Source organism: Mustelus asterias, chromosome 2 (genome assembly GCF_964213995.1).
Source record: "Mustelus asterias chromosome 2, sMusAst1.hap1.1, whole genome shotgun sequence".
Classification (NCBI taxonomy): domain Eukaryota; kingdom Metazoa; phylum Chordata; class Chondrichthyes; order Carcharhiniformes; family Triakidae; genus Mustelus; species Mustelus asterias.
The window spans coordinates 93,560,784-93,582,842 of NC_135802.1; the positions used below are offsets into that span (position 1 = coordinate 93,560,784).

The following is a 22,059-nucleotide window of genomic DNA, read 5'->3' on the forward strand; positions in this document are numbered from 1 at the left end:
ACCTAGAGTGCTGTTACGGAGGGTGTTCCAGGATTTTGACCCAGCAACAGTGAAGCAATGGCGATATATTTTCAAGTCAGGATTGTGAGTGGTTTGGAAGGGAAATTCCAGGTGGTGATATTCCCATGTATCTGCTGCCCTTGTCCTTCTAGGTAGGAGTGGTCATAGGTTTAGAAGATGCTGTCCAAGGAGGCTTTCTGAGTTCCTGCAGTGCATCTCGTAGATGGTACATATTGCTGCGACTATGCATCAGTGGTGGAGGGAGCGAATTCTTGTGGAAGTGATGTCATTCAAGTAGGCTACTTTTTCCTGGATGGTAACAAGCTTCTTGAGTATTATTGGAGCTGCACCCATCCAACCAAGTGGAGAGTATTCCATCACATTCATAACTTGTGCCTTGAAGATGGTGGGCAGGCTTTGGGGAATCAAGAGTTGAGTTATGCACCATAGGATTCCAAGCCTCTGACCTACCCTTGTGGCCAAAATATTTATATGGTGAGTTGAGTTTCTGGTCAATAGTAACCTCCAGGATGTTGATGTAGGGGAATTCAGTGATGGTAATACAATGAATGTCAAAGATCAAAGGTTAAATTCTCTCTTGTTGGAGATGGCCATTGCCCAATGACATGGTGGCATAGTGGCTCGCACTGTTACCTCACAGCGCCAGGGACCCGGGTTCTATTCTGGCCTCAGGTCACTGTCTGTGTGGAGTTTGCACATTCTCCTTGTGTCTGTGTGGGTTTCCTCTGGGTGCTCAGGTTTCCTCCCACATTCCAAAGATGTGCGGGTTATGTTGATTGGCCATGCTAAATTGCCCCTTAGTGTCAGGCAGATTAGCAGGGTAAATATGTGGGGTTACAGGGATAGGGTCTGGGTGGGATTGCTGTTAATGCAGGCTCGATGAGCTGAATGGCCTCCTTCTGAACTGTAGGGGTCCTATGATTCAGGCACTTGTGTGGCATGAATAATGCTTGGCACTTGTCAGCCTAAGCCTGGATATTGTCCAGGTCTTGTTGCATTTGGATGTGGACTGCTTCAGTATCTGAGGAGTTGTGAATGGTGCTGAACATTGTGCAATCATCAGTGAACATCCCCACTTCTGACCTTATGATGGAGGGAAGATCATTGATGAAGCAGCTGAAGATAGCTGGGCCAGGGTCACTGCCCCGAGGAACTCCTGCCATGATGTCCTGGAGCTGAGATGACTGACCTCCAACAACCACAACTATCTTACTTTGTGCCAGGTCTGCCTCCAACCAGCAGAGAGTTTCTCCCCTGATTCCCATTGACTTCAATTTTGCTAGGGCTCCTTGTTGCCACATTTGGTCAAAGATGGCCTAGATTTAAGGGCAGTCACTCTCACCTCACCACTGAAGTTCAGCTCTTCTGTTCATGTTTGAACAAAGTCTGTCAGGAGGTTAGGATCTGAATGGTCCTGACAGAATTTAAACTGAGCATCAGTGAGCAAGTTATTGCTGAGCAAATACTGCTTGATTGCACTGTGATGACCCCTTCCATCACGCTACTGATGATCGAGAGTAAAGTTGGTGTGTCAATTGGCTGAGTTGGATTTTTCTGCTTTTTCTGTACAGAACATACCTGGATAATTTTCCAATATTGCTGTATAGATGCCAGTGTTCTAGCTGTACTGGAACAGCTTAGCGAGGGGCACGACAGGTTCTGGAGCACAAGTCTTCAGTATTACTGCTGGAATATTGTCAGAGCCCAATCTTTGAGGTCTCCAGTGCCTTAGGCCGCTTCTTGATATCACGTGGAGTGAAGCGAATTGGCTGGAGACTGGCCTCTGCGATGCTGGGAACTCAAGAGGAGGCAGAGGTGGATCATCCATTCGGCACTTCCGGCTGAAGATCATTGTGACTGCTTCAGCCTTATCTTTTGCACAGATGTGCTGGGCTCCTCCATCATTGAGGATGGGAATGTTTGTGGAGCCTCCTCCTCCAGTGAGTTGTTTAATTATCCACGGCCACCATTCATGGCTGGATGTAGCAGGACAGCAGGGCTTAGATCAGATCTGTTGGTTGATTAGCTCCGTCTATAATGTGCTACTTCTGCTGTTTGGCACACAACTAGTTCTGGGTTGTAGCTTCATCAGGTTGGCGTGTCATTTTTAGGTATGCCTCATGCTGCTCCTGGCATGCGCTCTTGCATTCTTCATTGAACCAGGTTTGATCCCCTGGCTTGGTGCTAATGGTAGACTGGGGGATATGCTAGGCCATGAGCTTACAGATTGTGTTTGAATACAATTCTATTGCAGCTAATGGCCCTCAGTGCCTCATGATTGCCCAGACCTGAGTTGCCAGATCTGTTCAAAATCTATCCGACTTAGCACAGTGGTAGTGCTGCAAATCACGATGGAGGATATCCTCAATGTGAAGACAGGACTTCATCCCCACAGGGACAATGAGGGAAAAAAATCAGCAATACAGTTATTAGAAAATTGATCCATGACAATCTTTTCCGATACCTTGAGAAGACATTTTTCTTCACATCACATAGAATCATAGAATCCCTACAGTGCAAGTCTGCACCGACAACTATCTCCATAACCCCACATATTTACCCCACTAATCCCTCTAACCTATACATCCTGGGACACTAAGGGGCAATTTAGCAAAGCCAATCAACCTAATACGTATATCTTTTGACTGTGGGAGGAAACCGGAACACCCAGAGGAAACCCACGCAGACACGGGAGAATGTGCAAACTCCACACTGACCGTGTCCAAAGCCGGGAATTGAACCCGGGACCCTGGCGCTGTGAGGCGGCAGTGCTAACCACTGTGCCACCCGTGAAATTCATTTTGCACTAATTTCTTCAGAACAGAATTCATCTGCCCTCAGTTCTAGATGTTGCAAGCAATGACAGTTTAGTTTTCATTTCCTCTAAAACTTCACATAACAATTCACAATTAAGACATATTCCTAAACATATCATTGGCAACTACTTGATATAAAAAAATACAAGAAAATAAAGCTCATTCCATTTCCTTATGTGTCCTCATGCCCCAATGTAATTCTACCCCAGTGGCTGCAGCTGGCTGATGGAAAGCTGTTGATTTTTCGACGGGGAGAGATTACATGACCTTGAGCGATGACCTTGAATAGCTCTGGACTTGGGACACCTGCCTTCAGTCGGCACCACCTTGGCATAGCCAGCAGCTGGGTGGGCTGACCTGCTGACAGGTAAGAGCCAGGGCACTGCTGGAGTGTAGTGCTGGGAGAATGAGCACTGTCACTCTGAGAGAGCACATCAGGTTCATGCTCCACAGAACCACTGCCTCAGCCATTCTAGTGAGCTGCCGAAGCAGATTGCTGGAGCGCCAGGCTCGCCAGCAAGTCCCTTTCAGCACTGCTATCCATAGCCATAGTGGAGCAGTTGAGATTTCAATACCAATAGTCTTAACTTCCACTGCAGCAGTTGTTGCTGTTTGGTGCTTCGGTAAGTGATAATACATTGCCCATTTGTCACTTCGTCATTGTCAGCTCCAAGACTTTCTATTCTGCTCCACCTGCCTCATCCCCTCTTAAACAGTCTAAAAATCCATCATATTTCTCCCTCTCTGAAAGAGAATCATACAGACCGAAACACTAACTCTGTTTCTCTCTCCACGGATGCTGCCAGATCCAGCATGCCCGTTAACCTTTTATGCATGCTGTCTCAATGAATTCTGCTACTGTGTCATCCAGAGCAACCTTACTCTTCAAGCAAGCTGGCACCTGTGCTACCCTTGTCCGCCTGCCCTGGCTGCATGCCACCCATTCCCCGTTTCTCATCACATGCAGCCCCCACCTCTGAGTTACCTTTTTTATTATGAGCAGTGTCAGTAACTGAGCAATTGGCACTGAATATGACAATGGGTGACAGTGATTCTTCTTCATCAAAATCTTCTTGCTCTTCCACCTCTTGTTCTTCTACCAGTGCCTGACCAGGATGCAGTTCTTGGCTATCTTAAAGGAGAAAGGAATAAGTGTAAGGTTGTGGGTAAAAGAATGAAGGAAAGCAAGAGGTACACAGTGAAAGTATGTTCATCTTGTAAATCATAACGGATTACTGGATAAAAGTGGAGTAAGATAGTGGATTAGGCACGAGCATGTTGTCATCTGCGATAGTGATAGCTGGCTTACTGCTGCTGCCTATTATGGACCGCCTTATCCTGTGAGTGAGAGGGACATGTGTCAGTGAGCATGAATGTGCCTGTCACAGTTGAGTAGCAGGCAGTGTGGGTAAGCTGAGAGATGTAAGTAGGCAATGTGATGGCAAGATGAGGCTATGAATGTGAGGTATAGTTCATGATTGATAGAGATTGTTGGTAGGCGAGTAAAATGTTGTGGTGAATTGAGCAGTACATGAGGCTAGTGATGCAGTTAGAGTCATAAAGTCATAGAGGTTTACAGCATGGAAACAGGCCCTTCGGCCCAACTTGTCCATGCCGCCCCTTTTTTTTAAAACCCCTATGCTAGTCCCAATTGCCCACATTTGGCCCATATCCCTCTATACCCATCTTACCCATGTAACTGTCTAAATGCTTTTTAAAAGACAAAATTCTACCCGCCTCTACTACTACCTCTGGCAGCTTGTTCCAGACACTCACCACCCTCTGTGTAAAAGAATTGCCCCTCTGGACACTTTTGTATCTCTCCCTTCTCACCTTAAACCTATGCCCTCTAGTTTTAGACTCCCCTACCTTTGGGAAAAGATATTGACTATCTAGCTGATCTATGCCCCTCATTATTTTATAGGCCTCTGTAAGATCATCACTCAGCCTCCTACGCTCCAGAGAAAAAAATCCCAGTCTATCCAGCCTCTCCTTATAACTCAAACCACCAAGTCCTGGTAGCATCCTAGTAAATCCTTTTTGCACTCTTTCTAGTTTAATAATATCCTTTCTATAATAGAGTGACCAGAACTGTACACAGTATTCCAAGTGTGGCCTTACCGATGTCTTGTACAACTTCAACAAGATGTCCCAACTCCTGCATTCAATGCTCTGACCAATGAAACCAAGCATGCCGAATGCCTTCTTCACCACTCTGTCCACCTGTGACTCCACTTTCAATGAGCTATGAACATGTACCCCTAGATCTCTTTGTTCTATAACTCTCCCCAATGCCCTACCATTGATTGAGTAAGTCCTGCCCTGGTTCAATCTACCAAAATGCATCACCTGGCATTTATTTAAATTAAACTCCACCTGCCATTCATCAGCCCACTGGCCCAATTGATCAAGATCCCATTGCAATCCTAGATAACCTTCTTCACTATCCACTATGACACCAATCTTGATGTCATTTGCAAACTAACTACCCATGCCTCCTATATTCTCATCCAAATCATTAATATAAATGACAAATAAGAGTGGACCCAGCACCAATCCCTGAGGCACACCGCTGGTCACAGGCCTCCAATTTGAAAAACAACCGTCTACAACCACCCTCTGTCATCAAGCCAATTTTGTATCCATTTAGCTACCTCACCCTGGATCCCGTGAGATTGAACCTTATGCAACAACCTACCATACCTTGTCAAAGGCCTTGCTACAGTCCATGTAGACAACATCAACTGCACTGTCCTCATCTACCTTCTTAGTTACCCTTTCAAAAAACTCTATCAAATTTGTGAGACATGATTTTCCACTCACAAAGCCATGCTGACTGTCCCTAATCAGTCCTTGCATCTCTAAATGCCTGTAGATCCTATCTCTCAAAATACCTTCTAACAACTTACCCACTACAGATGTGAGGCTCACTGGCCTGTAGTTCCCAGATTTTTCCCTGCAGCCCTTTTTAAACAAAGGCACAACATTTGCCAGCCTCCAATCTTCAGGCACTTCACCTATGACTATCGATGGTGCAAATATCTCTGCTAGGGGACCCGCAATTTCCTCCCTTGCCAATTTCCTCCCTAGTTGGTAAAGTATGACATTTGAAGAGTCATTCATTAACATTGACCACCTGTGTGAGGCCATCAAACTTCTTTTGGTACTGCATCCAGGTCCTTGCGGCTAAACCCATATTGACCTGCTGCTATTCTCCTCCCCCATGAAGGAGGAGGACCTCTCTTCTCTTGTGCCTCCAGCTCAGTGTCCAAGAACCTTGAGGCATGCTCACAGACTTATTACATATTTCCTGCTTTAAAACTGCAGGTCTGTCCCAGTTTGGCAATGGAAAATAACTGGTATCTATTATTACTTTCTGCAATCTGCCTGGTATGGCCCTTCCTCACTCTCAAGGTCTTGTCTTCATTAATATAGTGCAATTTGTGAATTGGATTGTAACGTTTCAAAAATACAGGAACTATTTGTGATTTCCATAAATATTCACATGTGCGTTTTACAAATGTGACCATTTCTTCAGTACGACTATATAATTATATTGTGAAATGTTAGCTTTCAGCGATGTATGAAAATTTTATTGATTTGCTAATGTAGTAGCTCATAGAAAAATAAATTGCATGATATATTTAATGTATAACAAAACTAACATTAAATTTCAAAGGAAAAGAGTCTATCCTGTCTATCCAATAAACTGCACATTTTTCATCTTGGCTTCATTGACCCTTAATTCCACACCTGGTGCAAGACTGTAGTGATGGTGGAAAATTACAATGAGTCCAAAGTTGATTGGACACTCCCCCTAATAATTGGCTAAATTGGTGGTTTGTCAGCAGGCAATCATCTTCAGTTAGTGATATCAGCACATAGCAGAACAGAGACTATTCCAAAACACAGGTTGTAGCAAACACAAAACGCATGCAAAGATATCCAATTTTTAAAAGTGCACCTTAGCTCTACAGCAGCCCAAACAAAAGTACTGTTCATAGACTGAGGTATTTTGCAAAGTATGCATTTAAAAATCTAAGGCTGCAGTGAAATAAATATTAACTGCAGTTTCAGACTATAAGTTAGGCCATTGATCTCAGTTGTAATCAATATTATTGACTTGGAACAGAAATGTTAGTGAAGTCCTCAAAGGGTTAAAGTTTATACTTCTGATTGCTAAGGTAGATTGCTGCCTATATTACCTTCCAATAACAGCAGCAAAAATGTCTTGGTATCATTGTTACTCTTCCATGTGGTTTCAAATGAACTGAAACATTTTCATTATTTTTACAGGTGCTGGACCTTAGCTGTGTCCTATATCTAATAGCTGCTGGTTCAGCAATTCCAGCAGACTTCACAAAGCCCAATCTACTAATAACAAAGAGAAAAAAAGCACTGGAAATGATGGAATAAATGTTCTTCAGCTCCTGCACAACATCTTTTTAAAAATTCATTTACAGAATGTGGATGTCACTGGCTAGACCAGTATTTATTGCCCATCCCTACTTGTCCTTAAGAAGTTGATGGTGAGCTGTCTTCCTGAACCATTGTGGTTCTTGTGGTGTGAGTACACCTACAGTGCTGTTGGGGAGGGAGTTCCAGGATTTTGACACAGCAACAAAGATGGAACGGTGATATATTTCCAACTCAGGATGGTGCTCCCAGGTATCTGCTGCTCTTGTCCTTCTAGATGGTAGTAGTCGTGGGTTTGGAAAGTGCTGCCTAAGGAGCCTTGGTGAGTTTCTGCAGCACATCTTGCAGATATCACACACTGCTGCCACTATTCGTCAGTGGTGGAGGCTGTGAATGTTTGTGGAAGGGTATCAATCAAGTGGGCTGCTTTGTCTTGGATGCTACGGAACCTCTTCAATATTGTCAGAGCTTCACTCATCCCGGGAAGTGGAGAGCATTTCATTACACTCCTGACTTGTGCCTTGTAGATTGTGGACAGGTTTTGGGGAGTCAGGAGGTGAGTTACTTGCCGCAGGATTCCGAGCTTTCAACCCTTCTTGTAGCCATGGAATTTACATGGCTAGTCCAGTTCAGTTTCTGGTCAATGGTAATCTCTAGGATGTTGATGGTGGGGCATTCAGTGATGGTAATGCCATCGTATGACAAGGGACAATGGTTGGATTCTCTCCTGTTAGAGATGGTCATTGTCTGGCACTTGTGAGGTGCAAATGCTACTTGGCACTTGTTAGCCCAAGCTTGGATATTGTCCAGGTCACCTGCCCAGTGCATAGCAAGGAGATTTTAGTGGAAAAGATTACATGTCCCTCATTGAACACACCTAATTCTAAAGTAATGGAAGAAAATCAAGTATGTTCTTTAACCGATATGCTAACTTCCATTCAGGCCTGCTTAATGTCTGTGCAGTGAAGATGTAAACTAACCCACGTATATCTATAACCTATATATCATTTTTTTAAATGTATTTACTAACACATTAATCTTACTTCCTATGTTACACTCTTAAAATGGCAAAACCCATAAGTCAACATGACACAATGAACACCTTATATGAACATGTCAAAACACAATTATCATGGTTTACCGATGTACTAATAAAATTACTCAAATTGTTCTCTGAACAAAAAAATTCTGTTTTTCTTCTCAGTAATTGAAATTTCAAGTGATCTCTTTAAGGGAATAAACAAAATAAAATGGGATGTTTTACAATAATGTGATTGAATTTATCTATTAAACTGTTTTCATATCTTATTAGAGTTTTGCTTAAGACCGCAACTTCCCCCAAGACATTTTGCATCTTAATATTTTTACTTGGAGCGGTGCCTCTTTTAACTGAAGATTGATTTCTGAGCATGTACACACAAATCTCCAAAATGCATCTATTGCTTTTTTTAAGATAGCCAAATGTTACATGCTTTTCTCTTAATTTCTAACAAATTATTCTATGTAGTTATTTACTCCAAACGTTTTGAAGAAAAGGTAAAATCAGAATACTCACCACTTACCTGCATGAATACAGCCTCCACAAAGCTCAAGGCATGAGCACACGAACCAGTATCATTCAGGACAAAACAACCCACTTAATCCCACGTACAACATTAAACATCCACTTCTCCAGCACTGGTGCAATGTGGCTGCAGTTTGCATCATCCACACGAGGTACTGCAGCATTTGGCCAAGGTTTCTTTGACAGCAGCTCCTAAATTCACAACCTGTAAAAAGGCAGCAAGTGCATGTGATCACCACCATTTTCAAATTCACCAACAAACCGCACACCATTTTGATTTGGAAATATATTGCTATTCCGTCATTGCTACTGGGTCAAAATCCTGAAACTTACTCACAAAAAGTACTCTTGGGGTATCTTCATCATATAATTGCAGTGGTTCAAGAAGGTGGTTCACTCAGGGCATTTAGGAACAAACAATAGATGCTGGCCTTGCCAGGGCATCCACATCCCATGAATAAATAACAATAAAGAGAAGACCAAACTGACCTGTTAAGAGCTTCTAACATTTCCTGTTTTTGTTACAGTAAATCAATGGCTATTCCTTACATGGTATTAATAATCCTGCTATTATAAAACAGTGTATCCTAATATAAAATGACCAAACAGAAGAGTGAGGTACGTTCAGCACATCAGATAATAGCATTTTAATTCAGGCATCTCAAGTCCAATTAGTGGCAGTGAATGTGATGCGAACCCACATGAAGCAATCTCAACTTTCATGTTTAAAGGGACTATCCAAAAATACAAGTAGATGGAGTTGGCAGAGCCCGCATTGTGGAGCATCAAATTTGCCCATCAAATGAGTCCATGAAATCCTTGACCGTGGCTGTGTGCACTATGGATGGCAACATATCTGCCACTTCAAATAGATTGAGAGATACCTTGGCCCTGGCCTTACGGAACAGTATCCAGATGCAACAAATCATTTTCCGGTACAATAGTAGCAGCAAACTATCGCTGGACCCTAAGAGGAATGATGGGTAAAGGGGTCAAGGAATTGGGGATGTCACTAAACACATTTCCATTTCTCGCTTGCAGCCCTGCTCTCAATCTGTAGCCAATATGCTGCCTCATCTCCCAGTGGCGTGGTCTGTTGATGCAGTACAAATGAATTTGCAGTAGTTTTTGGTGGACTCCTCATGGGCTCGAGAGGACATCGGTCACAAGCTTCACAGCATTCAGGACAGGGATCTGAGCAGCCTATTTCTACCTCTGTCAGAGCCACGAGATATGTATCACTATTCAAAAAGGGAGGTAGAGAGAAAACAGGAACTTATAGACCAGTGAGCCTAACATTGGTGCTGGGGAAGTTGCTAAAGTCTATTTTCAAGGATTTCATAACTCAGCATTTGGAAGACAGCAGTATAATCAGACAAAGTCAGCATGGATTTACAAAGGGGAAATCATGCTTGATGAATCTATTGGAATTCTTTAAAGATGTAACTAGTAGAGTTGACTGAGCAGAACCAGTGGATGTGGTTTATTTAGAAGGTTTTCGACATGGTTTCACATAGCAGACTACTGTGTAAAGTTAAAACACATCAGATTGCAGGTAATGTCTTGAGATGGATAGAAAACTGCTTAGCAGATAGGAAGCAAAGAGTTGGCATAAATAGGTCTTTTTCTAATTGGCAGTCAGCGGCTAATGAGGATCTGTGCTAGGACCCCAGCTGTTCACATTATTAATGATTTGGAAGAGAGAACTAAAATCTCCGAATTTTCAGATGATACAAAGTTGGGTGGGATTAGACAGGGTAGATTCAGAAAGAATGTTCCCGATGGTGGGGGAGCCCAGAACTAGGGGTCGTAGTTTGAGGATAAGAGGTAAATCTTTTAGGACTGAGGTGAGGAGAAATTTCTTCATCTAGAGGGTGACAAATGTGTGAAATTCACTATCACAGGAAGTAGTTGAGGCCAAAACATTGTCTGAGTTCAAAAATAAATTAAATATAGCTCTTGGGGCTTAAGGGATCAAGGGATATGGAAGGAAGGGGGGAGGAATCAGGATATTGAATTTGATGATCAGCCATGATCATAATGAATGATGGAGCAAGCTTGAAGGGCCAAATGGCCTACTCCTGCTTCTAGTTTCTATGTTTCTATCACATAGGAAGGGCAGGAGAAGGAAAAGTGAGATTTTGTAGTTGCACAATGGTTCAGGCACCTGAAGTACATTTTCAGATTGCTGCAGGTCTGTTCAATTAACATCTGGTGGTGATGTGTAGTAGTGTTGTAGCACTGTTGAGTTTCAATGTTGGGGCATCTGTTGGGTGTCCTGAGCCAAGGTTGAGTGGGTGGTATCACTTCTTGCCTAGCAACCACCTCTTAGCTCAACTTCCAGGTCCAAAGGCATCAAGGAGTTTGGACTGCTGCAGGTTGAAAGCACAATGGCAGCTGCTCAAGGATGTTGCTCAGACTTGCATAAATGACTTTCTGTCATTGCAAACCAGCTACGTATTACTGGGAAGGAAGCCCTTGCAGTTTAGGATCTGTGTTTATGGTTATCTGTGGGTACATGGATTGCCACATGTTTACAGTACCTGCCCCTGTGGGAAACCAGCCAGAGATACTGTGGTGGAACTCAGTTGTGCCTTTGTCCTATATGGACCACCATTGTGTGTGCTTGTCATACCTGGACACATCCCCTTCCAGTTTGGTTCCTCCCCTCGGCACCTAGTATAAAGGTGGCTGTCTCCTCCCCCTTGTTCAGTCCAGGTTGGTTATTTGTTGGGATCTGCTCCTGATTCTGTTGTGAATAAAAGCCTACACTTGTATTGGCACATCGATAGTCTTTCGCCTTATTGATAGCGCATCAGATACGATCCCAATTATCCATTCATTCTGACTGGCATCATCACAGCCAAAGTTGACATAATTTCCAGCCCTAGCATGCAAGCAATTAGCCATCTATCTTATGCACTTGTGTGCCGCCAATTATGAGATCTTTGTTATGTCAACATCTGAGCCCTAGAGGGATTTCAGGGGCAAAAGGATTGGGGGTATTTGTGACTTTGACAGCCATTTCTGATGCCTGGCCAGCTGGAAACATATCTTCTACTCGGAGGTTTCAGATCTCTGCCTGATGTGACATCCTGTGCCTCTTGAGACACTGCTGTTCAGACATGTCATGGAAACTCAGCCTCCACCTATCAACCCTGTTTGGCAGGTAGTGCCTCCTGCAAGCTGCACCTATTTGCTGCTCCCCTCTCGATTTGTCCCTTCTCTGGTGTGCAGTTATTGTGACTCGCAACTACAGATGGTGGCAGATTGTGTTTGACCCATCTAATTGAATTTATTTTTGTTGAAGTAACAGGGACGGTTGATGAAGGGGATGCAGTGGATAGTGCCTGCATGTATTTCAAGGAAGTCTTTGACAAGGTACCATGTAAAAGGCTGGTTCACAAAATTGAGGTACATGGAATCAGAGAGTGTCAACTCGATTTTAAAATATATGTATTAAGGACAGCAAATAACGAGTCATGATTGGAGGATTGTATAAAGTAGTGTTCATCAAAGTTCAGTGCTAACTAAGACCACTGATGTTTTTGATATATCTAAATATTTCAGATATTCGAATACAGAGCAAAATTTCTATATTTGCCAATGATACTAAACATGGAAGTATGGCAGACAGAAAGGATTATACTAACTAATTGCAACAGTGATGCACTATCAATCAAGCAAAGACTAGTTTGTATGCAAGAACAAATAGGCTTCTATTAGCAAAAGACTTGGAGCACATCATGCCGATGAACTGGTCCAGAGACTAAGGCAGGGGGTGGGGAGCAGTCACCTTTATACCTGGACCAGGGGGGGAAGAGTCCCAGGCAGGGCCGGCAGGGGCATGTCCAGGCATGTCTCACACACACACAGGCAATAAGCTAACAGTGGTTTACCACAAACAGGACAGGGATAGGCTCGCAGAATGGGCAGACGAGTGGTAGATGGAATTTAATTCAAAGTGTTAAGTTATGCATTTTGGTAGAAAAAATAGGAAGAGGCAACATAGCACAGTTCTACTGAATGTGCAGGGAGAATTGGACATCAGTGTTTATATACATAAATCTTTGAAGGCGACAGGAAACATTGAGTGAATAGTTAGTAAATCTTCATAAGTAGAGATTGTGAAAGCAAGAAAGTCATGCAATTTGTTTTTTGAAGCTCTGGTTAGGTCACAACTGGAGTATTGCATTCAGTTCTGGTCCCAACACTTTAGGAGGGATGTGAAGGGAGGCCTTTTGAGAGGATACAGAGGAGGTTTACAGGAATGGTCCCTGGGATGAGGGAATTTAGCTGCAATGTTAGAGCATTTGCTGCCAGTCTTAGTATATCTCACTTGAGGTCCATTCTGAGATAGTATAAGCAGCACTCCATTTTGATGTGATGTGTCAAAATTTCAAAGTTTAAACCAGACCTCCAAAGTGTGGAATGTCAATTCTTAGCAAAAGCAAAGTTTCAAAATTCAAGTCCCTATCCAGGAACGTGTGCACAAGACTGACATGCTAGCACAGAACTGAGGGAGTATGGCACTGTCAGATGTGCCACCTTTCAGATGAGATGTTAAGCCACTGTCATACGCCCGCTTGGCTAGATATAAAAGATCCCATGGTACCATTTCAAAGAAGTGCAATGGAGTTAACCCCAGTGACCTAGCCAATATTTATCCCTTAATCAACATCACAAGAAACAGATTATCTGGGCCTGAATTTCACACTTCCATGCTTGCAGGTTTTTAGGCATGGAGGGGGATGTAAAATTGAAGTATTCCTGCAGGCTCCAGCCTTGCAGCAATTTTGTGCTGAGGCTGGAAAAGCCTCAGGCGGACTACACATCCTCATCCAAATTGAGGACTTTAAGCGGCCACTTACCAGCCACTTCATGACTGTTTCCCCACCCAGCCTCAATTTTATATTTCCTGCTGACTCTTCAGATGGCTGGAAGGGAAACCCCACCATCGAAAATATCCTGGCCCTGGTCATTATGTCATTGATTTTGTGGGAGATTTCCTGTGTGCAAATTGGCTGTATTGGAACAGTGACTACACTTCAAAAATACGTCACTGACTGTAAAGCACTTTGAGACTTCCAATGGTCAGAAAGCAAACTTATAAATGCAATTTTTCTTCCTTCCCCATCCCAAAATTGATTTGGTCTCCTCAATTGTTGCTGTGTTTTCAATTGTGGGTTTCAAAAAGCCTGGGAGACCCGTACACATGATGTTGAAATCAAAAATCTGTGTCAATATTCCACTAATGGAGTGAATAATACACACTCATTGGAAAAGCCACTTCTCCCTGGGCTGTTGTGCGCATGCAGCTTAACACACTGCAGTGAATAGAGCCGGCTTCCCAACACGCTCTCAAGTTTCCCATTTTTGAGCCTCCACCTCTCCACAAAACCATTAAAATTCACCTCAATTTATATGGTACTCAAATTAGCAGGAGTGGAGTTCGCCAGGGATCTGAGCTAGAGCTGCAGCTTTTCACTATATTTTCAATCACTTGGATTAAGGAACAAGGGGGCTGTATAACTAACTTGGCTAACAACACAAAAATAGGTGACACAGTACACGGTGTGGACAGGGACAGAGAGTTGCAAGAGGGAGATTGGATGGCTTAGGTGAGTCGCCAAAGCTTTGGCAGATGGCATTTATTATGGGACTGTGGGGATGACAGCCACATTAGAGCTAAGAAAAATAAATCAGAGTATTTTCTAAATGGCAGGAAGTTGTGATTGTGGATCAGCAAAGAGATTTCAGGGTTCAAGTACAGAAATCGGAATAAGCTAATAGACAAATACAAAAAAAAATTGTGATTAGTGGAGTGTTGACCTTTATCTCAAAGGAGCTCAAAAGGATGGAAGTTAAGTTATAGCTGTTGTTACAAATATTTATAGTTCATGGTTCAAGTGTTTTAGAGATTAACCTCTGGTTTTAAGAATTAAAGTTTTAACTGTAGCAAATGGGATAAATGAAACATAGGCAAGCTGGGAGGTTATAACACTTAAAAGGTCAGAATAGAAGAGATAGGGCTATAAAACAACAGGTTGAGAAATTTAAACGATGCATGACCTAACTGAAAACAAAATGAAAATTGAAGCAGGAAAAAAATATATAGAAGGGAACTGATCCCAGTTTCTAATAAAACAAAACAGAACCGAAGAGTAAAATGTGAACTTTACCATTCACCATGTGGAATGCATGTGAGGCTTTAGTTCAGTTGAATGTTGTGAGGGAACAGAAGCTGGAAGATTGTCTATTGTGAAAGTAGTAGAAGGAACTACAGTGGTCCTCACTGAGTCTTGTGACAAAGAAAGCAAAACCAGCAAATTAGCTTGGAAGAGAAGGAAAGGTAATTAGAACAAGGGGCTGGGATATCCAGAGTCAAGAGATGGTAAAAGAAAGTTTTACCACTGAGGATAACAGGGACCATGAAGAATCAATGTAGTCTAAAGTAGGACAGTGGCATACTTATGGGTGTACCCGACAGCAAAGTAAATCATGTTAAGATTGATATGAAAACAAAATACTGTAGATGCTGGAAATCTGAAACTAAAACTAAAACGCTGGAAAAGCTTAGTAGATCTGGCAGCTTCTGTAGAGAAAAAAACAGATAACATTTTGCATCCATATGACGCTATTTCTCTCTCCATAGACGTTGCCAGACCTGATAACATGAAGATTGATGTGTCTCATAAGAGGATTCTTGGGGAAAATAAGAAGTGAGTGCATATGATACATACTGTAGTTATAAACATACTGTTAAGTTAAGAGTGCGTTTTCTGTTTAAGTCTTTTATATACAATAAAGCTTTGTGTTTTTGTTTAAAAAACATGAAATCTTCTGATGTAAATCTGTTGGTTAAAACAAGGTGTCAGGATTTCTCTTCAAATGTTTACAGTCCCAAATCAGATCGTGGCACTGTACATAATTCTGGTTAGATCCCATCTGGCGTGTTGCATTTACTCCCAGGCACCACACCTCAGGAAGGATATACGTTAGATACGTTAGTCGATACATTAGAATGAAACCCAGGCTTAAAGGGTTAAATTATGAGGACTGTTTGCATAGACAAGGTTTGAATTCCCTTGAGCGCAGAAGATTAAGGGATGATCTAATTGAGGCGTTTAAAATGATTAAAGGATTTATTAAGGTAGATAGAGATTATTTCCTCTGGTGGGTTAGTCCAGAACAACAGGGTTTAACCTTAAAATTAGCACTCAGCCATTCTGGAATGATGTTGGGAAGCGCTTCTTCACAAAAAATGTTATGGAAATTTGGAATTCACCACCACTACATTGCTATCGAGACTACGTCAATCGAAAATTTCAAAATTGCATTCGTTAGGCAAGGGTCATAAGAGTTACAGAGCTGAGGAGAGAGTTGAAATTAAGGTACAGATTAGCCATAATCTAATTGAATGCTGGAACAAGCTTGGAATGACCTGCTCCTGTTCCTATGTTCCTATGTGTTATTTAAAATTTACCAGTTGAAGAAATGTGAACCATTGATATCCCTAACCATTTCATCCCAGGACATGCAGCCATAGAACCCTTCATTTACAGCAAGGTTGTTACTAGCCACAGTTCAATGGACAGTTCACCAAATCATGACTTCAATAGAATTTTTAAAAAGAATTATTCTCTTTAAAAAGAAATTGAACATCCTGTAACTCCACATAATTTACAATCTTAAGATAGAAAATTTAATGTTCAAGGATACTTGTAATTGAGAGACTCACTTGGAAGGGTGATAAATGAATACTTATCTTCTTCATTCAGGAGGAGGACGTACATACAGAATTCAGGAAAAGAGGCTGTGAGGACATTGAGAGTTTGACATAAGAATGCAAGAGGTATTGGAGGCTTTGAAGGGCTTGAGAATGGACAAATCCCCAGGCCCAGATGAATTGCATCCCAGGCAACTGTGAGAGGCAAGGCAGGAAATTGCAGGGGCTCTGATGCAAATTTTTAATTCATCTCTGGCTACGGGGGAAGTGTCAGAGGATTGGAAGAAAGCTAATGTGGTTCCACGTTTCAAGAAGGGTCGTAGAAATGAACCAGGGAATTACAGACCAGTGAATCTCACGTCAGTGGTAGGGAAACTATTGGAGAAAATTCTGAAGGAGAAAATTAATCTCCACTTGGAAAGGCATGGGTTGATTAGGGATATTCAGCATGGCTTTGTCAGAGGGAGGTCATACCTAACAAATTTGATAGAATTTTTTGAAAAAGTTATTGAGTGTGTGGATGAGGAAAGTGCAGTTAATGTAATTTAAATGGATTTTAGCAAAGTCTATCCCACATAGGAGACAGAGTCTCAAGTTGCAGCATACAGAATTCAGGGAAACTTAGTGAGATGGATCCAAAACTGGCTTTGTAATGGGACACAAAGTGTGGTGGTAGGAGGCTGTTTGAGTAACTGGAAGCCAGTGTCCAGTGGTGTACCACAAGGATCAGTGCTGGGTCCCTTATTGTTGTTATATACATAAATGATATAGATAAGAATGTGGGCGGAATGATATGTACGTTTGCAGATGACACCAAGATTGGTAGGGTGGTTAATAATAAAGAAGAAGGTCATAGGTTACAGTAAGATATAAATGGGTTGGTCAGATGGATCGAGCAGCGGCAGATGGTATTTTACCCTGACAAGTGTGAGGTGATGCACTTTAGAAGAAGTGACAAGACAAGGGAGCATTTAATGAATGGCAGGACATTAGGAAGCTCAGAGGAACAGATGGATCTTGGGGTACTTATACACAGACCCTTGAAGGCAGCAGAGCAGATGAATAGTGTAGTGAATAAGGCATATGGGACACTTGCTTTTATCAGCCATAGAGTATAAAAGCAAGGAGGTTATGTTGGAGCTGTACAGAATGTGGGTTAGGCCTCAACTGGATGCAGTTCTGGTCACCTCACTAAAGGTAGGATGTGATTGAACTAGGAGGGTGCAGAGGAGATACACTAGGATTTTGCCTGAGATGGAGCATTTGAGCTATAAGGAGAGAATGGATAGGCTTGGATTGTTTTCTTTAGAGCAGAGAAGGCTGAGGGGAGACATGATTGAGTTTTTATCTCCATCCCACACTGCTGGTAAAGTTTCAGTTGCTCTGACTTATCATTTCACAATCCTTCTTAACCTTTGATAATACTGGGTCACTTTCTGTCCAAATTTTTATCTGAATAACCGAGAACAGCAAAGTCTCTATCACATGGAGCACCAACACTATGATACCGGTGATGAAAGTACCGTCTGTGGCAGAAGTAAGCAGCGGAATTTTTTTTTGCGATTTCTTTTAAGTAGTTAATCCTATTGTTATTGACTCATTTAAAATTAAAATTTTATTTGTTATAATTGAAGATAAATATTATTTAATATATATAAATAAGCATAAGTTTTGTTTTAAATCTGCGAGAGTACGATTTAAATCTACATTACGTTATTATGTAACTTTACATGTGGTGTGCTGATAAGTGTTTGTATGTTTAATTTAGCGTATGGAAACCAAAAATGTAATTGGGAAGAAGAAAAGTTAGAACATCTTAGACCATGATTTGGATACCTTGTTACATGAGATTGAGTAAAGGAGAGTACATGTTTTGGGCCATGGAAAACCCATGTGTTTATCATTCGTATTTTTCTGCCTTGATTACTTCATTTATAATTATCTCATATTTAACTTCTGTTTTGATGTTTCAATAAAGCATTTGTATAATTTTGTAAAGTTTATTAACAAAAATAAAGTTCTAAATACAAAACTTTGAAACCATGTTAACATTTGACTAAACATTTTACTTTAGCAGATGTACTATAGGCTTTTGTTTAATTGCCTCATCTTTTCAAATTTTTTACAAAATATTTTTTTTCTTTCATACAACAATCAATAAAATATGTTTATACATCAACACAACAGTTCTGGTGTCTCTAAACAAGGGGGGGGGTGCGGATATGAGGAGGGGCAGGGAGGGAATGGAAAGGAGGGGGAGGGAGGAAAGAGAGGGCTCAGGAGGATTAGGAGTAGGGCAGGATGAGGGAGGGGAGGGTTTGAACATAAAAATGGTACATTTTACATGTAGTCTAACTCTTCTGTGTCCATGTCGACACCTCAAAAGAACTCCAGTTAAGAAGTCAAGCTAAAAGTGTGATGTACCAGCGGCGGTGGAACATGACTCCAGATTTTCAATCTGCATTGGATTCTGCAATACCTATCAGACACAGAGTTCATATCAGCTTACAGGAGACTTGCATATGTCATCTTAAAGAATACAATTTCCTAAAACATTTGAACTAGCCAAGTTGCATACTTCCCACTGTAAAGATAGAACTAATTTCACCAAGAGGCTTCTAACATTACATCAGGGAGACTCTTAAAATTGGGGTAAACATTGCTTAAAATTCATAGCAAAATCCAAATGGACTTTAGTGAAACTTACTCAGATACTAACATCCACCTTGTTATATATGAACGTACTTTTTACTGGAATTAGTATGCCATGACAAAGTTTTATAAAAAAATGTTTTACAACTTTCTTTCACTTTCTGTGCATTACATAAATTTTAAACATCTTTTTAAAACATTTACAAAAAAAATTAACTCACCTAAAGAATGTCTGTTGCCCCTACTCACTGCAGCTGGACCAAAAAAAAGTGTGCAAATAAGTAAGTATAAATACTCACCTATCATCAGCATAAGTGATGGAAGTTAGGGAGAGACTGCAGCTCAGCGCCTCAATGCTGGCAGGTTTACAATGCTAAATTGGAAGCTTAAACTTGGCGTGCTTCCAGTGCACATGTCCATGCATCAGGACTTCCGTATTGTCCCAACGCGCACAAGCACTGCACAATCCACTTATGTCAGGAATCAGGCCCGGAGTTACAGTCCAATGTCTGCTTATTCAATCAGAAAAGTGAGAAAATGGGCATCACATTGAACACAGCTGCTGCTCTAGCTGGTAGCTCCTTAAACCAAAATCCAGCTCCAACATCATTGACCTGTTCTAACTGACATGCATTGGATCCCAGTGAAGCAACACCCTGATCTTAAAATTCTCATCTATGTTTATAAATCTCTTCAAGGCTGATCCCCCTACCTCTGTAAGTTCCTCCAGCCCCATAACACTCTGAGATCTCAAAAACTCCTCCGAGCTGGCCTTGTAAGCACTCCTCATTTTAATTACTCCACCATGGGTGACTATGGCTTCAGCTGCCATCGTCCTAACTTCTGGAATTCTTCTCTAAAACTCTGTACATCTCTTCTTCTTTTCTCCTCTTTCATCTTTTAAGATCATGCTTAAAATCTACCTCTTTGCACAAATGTCTCCCCTATGTGGCTCAGTGCCTAATTTTGTTTGATGATGTCCTGTGAAACACCTTGGGACCGTATTTTGCTCTGATAAAGGTTCCACATAAGTACAAGTTACTGTTCTCGCAACAATGCAGTTTCTACTTTGCTGCAGAAACAAACAAAAACTGCTGCCAGGTATCTCAGAGCAGATTATACTGGAGCTCTGTAGCAGCAGGTCCCAACCATGTGCATGAACGCTGCCTCCTACAGACCATAGAATAGAGTGAATACATGTCTGGAACTCTGCAAGCCGAGAGCAAATGGAAACCTAACGAAAGGAATTTGGGGAATTAGTTCCTTCCGGGGAACATCTGCAGGAAATTTGCTTAATTGGTTACTTTAGCAATCCATCCTATTTATATTTGTTGTGATGTGGAGATGCCAGCATTGGACTGGGGTGAGCACAGTAAGAAGTCTCACAACACCAGGTTAAAGTCCAACAGGTTTACTTGGTATCACAAGCTTTCGGAGCGCTGCTCTTTCATCAGGTGAGTTGGGTTCACAAACACGGCATATATGGCCTCATAGCCCATTTCAAAATTGGTAGCAAAACTAATTGGAAAGAACCAAATTAAATTGGCTTTCCAAAACCCCCCAAAAAACTCAAGCGGAGCTTATGTTTACTTTTCTTACTTGTGAATGAACTGTGGGCTTGTTGGCTTAAGGTGCAATTCAAGTGGGGTAAACTGGTCAATATTTGTTGTCCCCTTTTTGGTATCTACACTGCACTCCACCTGGTGGCTCAGCTGGCAATTGACAAGACCCCACCATTACAGGCAGATTGCTGGTCAGTGTACAAGTGCTATTTGGGAATCCAGTGTTTATGTTGTCAGAATACCACGTAGCTTTTGTGCTCTGCTATAAGCAAAATGACTTGGATTTACACTGCAATAACCTCAGGTTCACATATCTCACCATCCTTTAAGGCCTTATTAGCTGTAAGACTTAGAAGTATTAATTTGTAAAGGCAGCACCTTGCAAGTATTAAGATTCATCAATTAAGCACTATCGAAAAAAAGTAACCACAATCATGTTGCTCCTGTTGAAGGCACTTTGATTTTGCATATTATTCCCATGTAAAGTTCTGTTGCATTTTACGAACAAATTAGAAGACAGCTATAATTATGATTGCTTTAGGGCAATAACAAATGTTTAGTTCAAGAGGAGCAGGGTTGTTATTAAAGGTGCCAAGGCTTTATCCTGTTGTTTAAATGTACCTGTTTTTACATGTTCGGCTTTGCTGAAAAACACCTGTACAGTCTTGTGAGGCATCCTCGTCAACCAGTACCTTCCTAAAACGCTTCATTCAGATCATGCCAGTAAGACCACAACTGGCAATCCTGTGAAGTGATTAAGCTCATTCTCTCATCTGCTGTGGCGCCAGCTTGCTAGGTGCACAATTCTTTATAGGAACAGAACAGTCATGTGACAGGTCTGACCGGAGATTCCAGATGCTAATCATTATGGTTACTATAAATTATCTTTGCAATTTAGCCAAAGGCGAGTGACATTGATTTGCAACAAAAGTATTTTTTTTTAAATTTGCCCTGGTTAACCTCAACAGTAGAGTGCATAAGAAAAATAGCTTTCCCTGTTTTATATTTTCTGCAAACAATATTTCTTTTGAAGCTTGACATACATGCTATACACTGAACTTTAGGCTTACCAATACTCTGCAATGTAGTGTGTGGAGGTGCACGCCCATTTCACTCCCAATTTGTTCCGTGAGTGGTGATTGTGTAACTTTTATATCTCCTAGCAGCAAAAACACTGTGGGTGTTAGCATTTGCATTATGCAAATGTAAATTGTTAGTTTGGAAGAAATCCCTGCCTCCAAAATTGAGGTCTGTACCTTACCCTCGAAAATCAAATAAATAGGCCCATTGCAATTAGCG

The 22,059-nt window shown here is 41.6% G+C and overlaps 1 long non-coding RNA gene across 1 annotated transcript in view; it reads right to left on the reverse strand.

The window, feature by feature from the left end:
* Positions 1-21,537, reverse strand: part of LOC144503617 (uncharacterized) — a 61,818-nt gene extending 40,281 nt beyond the window's left edge. Inside the window, exon 1 of the long non-coding RNA XR_013499523.1 lies at positions 21,382-21,537. This is a non-coding gene — a long non-coding RNA (uncharacterized LOC144503617). The remainder of the gene's footprint in view (positions 1-21,381) is intronic.
* Positions 21,538-22,059: the final 522 nt, after the last annotated feature.